At 40.3% G+C, this 2,875-nt stretch overlaps 1 pseudogene; it reads left to right on the plus strand.

Moving 5' to 3' along the window:
• Positions 1-643: 643 nt before the first annotated feature.
• Positions 644-1,725, plus strand: LOC140619067 (large ribosomal subunit protein uL30-like; annotated as a pseudogene).
• The last annotated feature ends 1,150 nt before the right edge of the window (positions 1,726-2,875 follow it).

Genomic DNA, 2,875 nt, shown 5'->3' on the forward strand with positions numbered 1-2,875 from the left:
GACCCCGGGTCTCCAGGATCACGCCCTGGGCCAAAGGCAGGCGCCAAACCACTGCGCCACCCAGGGATCCTATTTATGTGAATTTTATGAGGACTTTGCTTTCACATAGACAACAGTTCTTTCTAGGTCTAGCGAGATCATGTAATTTGATTCTGTTAATTCATTAGTATGACTGTTGCTAGAGCAATTATCTTTATGAAAACCCACTGCATATCTATAATAATTCATAATGGTTATAGGGTCTGAATATATTAGTCTGACAACGCAATCTCACTGTTCATAATTTATTTAGAACACTTGAATCACTATTTCTTTTTTTTAGTTCATGATATTCTGCAATCTTTCTTTTTCTGTACTCTATGTGTCATGTGTATGTATCCCTATTGTCTTCATTTCCATAAGAGTTTAAAATTTCCATTGTTTTAAATTTCATGTATATATATATGACATTTATTTTTAGAGAGACAGAGAAAGGAAAAGAATGATTGGGGGAGAGGCAGGGGGAGAGGGAGTGAGGGAATCTCTAGCAGACTCCCCACTGAGTGATGAATCTGACATGGTGGGACTCGATCTCATGACACTGAGGTCATGACCTGAGATAAAAACAAGAATCAGACAATCAAACGCTTTTCTGGCTAGAACCATGGAGGGTGCAGAAGAGAAGAAAAAGAGGGTTCCTGCTGTGCCAGAAACCCTTAAGAAAAAGTAAAGGAATTTCACAGAGTTGAAGATCAAGCATCTGAGAAAAAAAGTTTGCCCCAAAGATGCTTCAAAAGGCAAGGAGGAAGCTTATCTATGAAAAGGCTAAGCATTACTACAAGGACTCCAGGCAGATGTACAGAACTGAGATGCGAATGGCAAGGATGGCAAGAAAAGCTGGCAACTGCTCTGTGCCTGCAGAACCCAAATTAGCATTTGTCATCAGGATCAGAGGTATAAGTCAATCTGAGAAGGACAAACATTATATGTTCTCATTCATTTGGGGAATATAAATAATAGTGAAAGGGGATATAAGGGAAGGGAGAAGAAATGTGTGAGAAATATCAGAAAGGGAGACAGAACATGAAGACTCCTATTCTGGGAAACTAACTAGGGGTGGTGGAAGGGGTGGAGGGCGGGGGGTGGGAGTGAATGGGTGACGGGCACTGACAGGGGCACTTGACGGGATGAGCACTGGGTGTTAGCTGTATGTTGGCAAATTGAACACCAATAAAAAATAAATTTATTATTAAGAAAATAAAAAATAAAACAGAAAAAAAAAAAAGGATCGGAGGTATCAATGTTGTGAGCCCAGAGGTTCCAAAGGTGCTGCAACTTTTTCACCTTTGCCAGGTCTTCAATGGCACTTTTGTTAAGCTCAACAGGCTTCAGTTAACATGCTGAGGATTGTGGAACCATATACAGTAGGGTGTACCCAAACCTGAAGTCAGTGAATGAGTTGATCTACAAGCATGGTTATGGTAAGATCAACAAGAAGAGAAATGCCCTGACAGGTAACATATTGCCCGATCTAGTGGTAAATATGGTATCATCTGCATGGAGGATCTGATTCACAAAATCTATACAGTTGGAAAACATTTCAAAGAAATGAACAACTTTTTATGGCCCTTCAAATTATCTTCTCCATGCGACGGAATGAAGAAAAAGATCACTCATTTTGAAGAAGTTCGAGATGCTGGGAACAGGGAAGACCAGATCAATTGGCTTATTAGAAGGATGAACTAAGGTATCTAGCATGATTATTTTTCTAATCTGATTAGTTAATAAATAACTGCTTTCAAATGGAAAAAAAAAGAATCAATCGGCTGAGTCACCCACACATTCGAAAAAGTATATATATAATCAAATCAAACTATGATCTCTGAAGGTTTGTTAGGTTCTTTTGTTTTCTTTTTTTTAGGTTCTTTTGTTTTCATTTGTTTGTGTTTTTTAATATTTTTAAAAAGATTTTATTGATTTTTTCCTGAAAATACACGGGGGGGGGGCAGAGACACAGGCAGAGGGAGAAACAGGCTTCATTCAGGGAGCCAACGTGGCACTGGATCCTGGGTCTCCAGGATCACCCCCCAGGCTGAGGGCGGCGCTAAAACACTGAGCTACCTGAGCTGCCCTTTTTTTTGTATTCTTATTGGAGTCAGTTTTGCCAACATATAGTTTAGCAGCCAGTGCTCATCCCTTCAAATGCCCCACTCAGTGCCCCTCATCCGGACACCCTATCCCCCCGCCCAACACCCCTTCCATTATGCCTTGTTTATTTTCCAGACTTAGGAGGCATTCTTGTTTTGTCACCCTCACTGATATTTACTACTCATTTTATCTCCATTCCGTTTCAATAGTGCTTATATTTCCCATATGAATTAAACCATATGATGTATGTCCTTCTCCGATTGACTTACTTCACTCAGCATAATACCCTCTAGTTCTATCCACGTTGAAGCAAACGGTGGGTATTCATTGTTTCTAATGGCTGAGAAATATTCCATTGTATACATAGACCACATCTTCTTTATCCATTCATCTTTCGATGGACACCAAGGCTCCTTCCACAGTCTGGCTATTGTGGACATGGCTGCTATAAACATTGGGGTGCAGGTGTCCTGCTGTTTCACTGCATCAATATCTTTGGGGTAAATCTCCAGCAGTACAATTGCTGGGTCATATGGTACATCTATTTTTAACTCTTTGAGGAACTTCCATACAGTTTTCAAGAGTGGCTGTACCAGTTCACATCCCCACCAACAATGATTGAGGGTTCCCCTTTTTCCACATCCTCTCCAACATTTGTTATTTCTTGTCTTGTTAATATTCACCATTCCCACTGGTGTGAGGTGGTATCTCATTGTGGTTTTGATTTGTATTTCCCTGATGGCAAGTG

The sequence above is a fragment of the Canis lupus genome, chromosome 27 (genome assembly GCF_048164855.1).
Source record: "Canis lupus baileyi chromosome 27, mCanLup2.hap1, whole genome shotgun sequence".
NCBI lineage: Eukaryota > Metazoa > Chordata > Mammalia > Carnivora > Canidae > Canis > Canis lupus.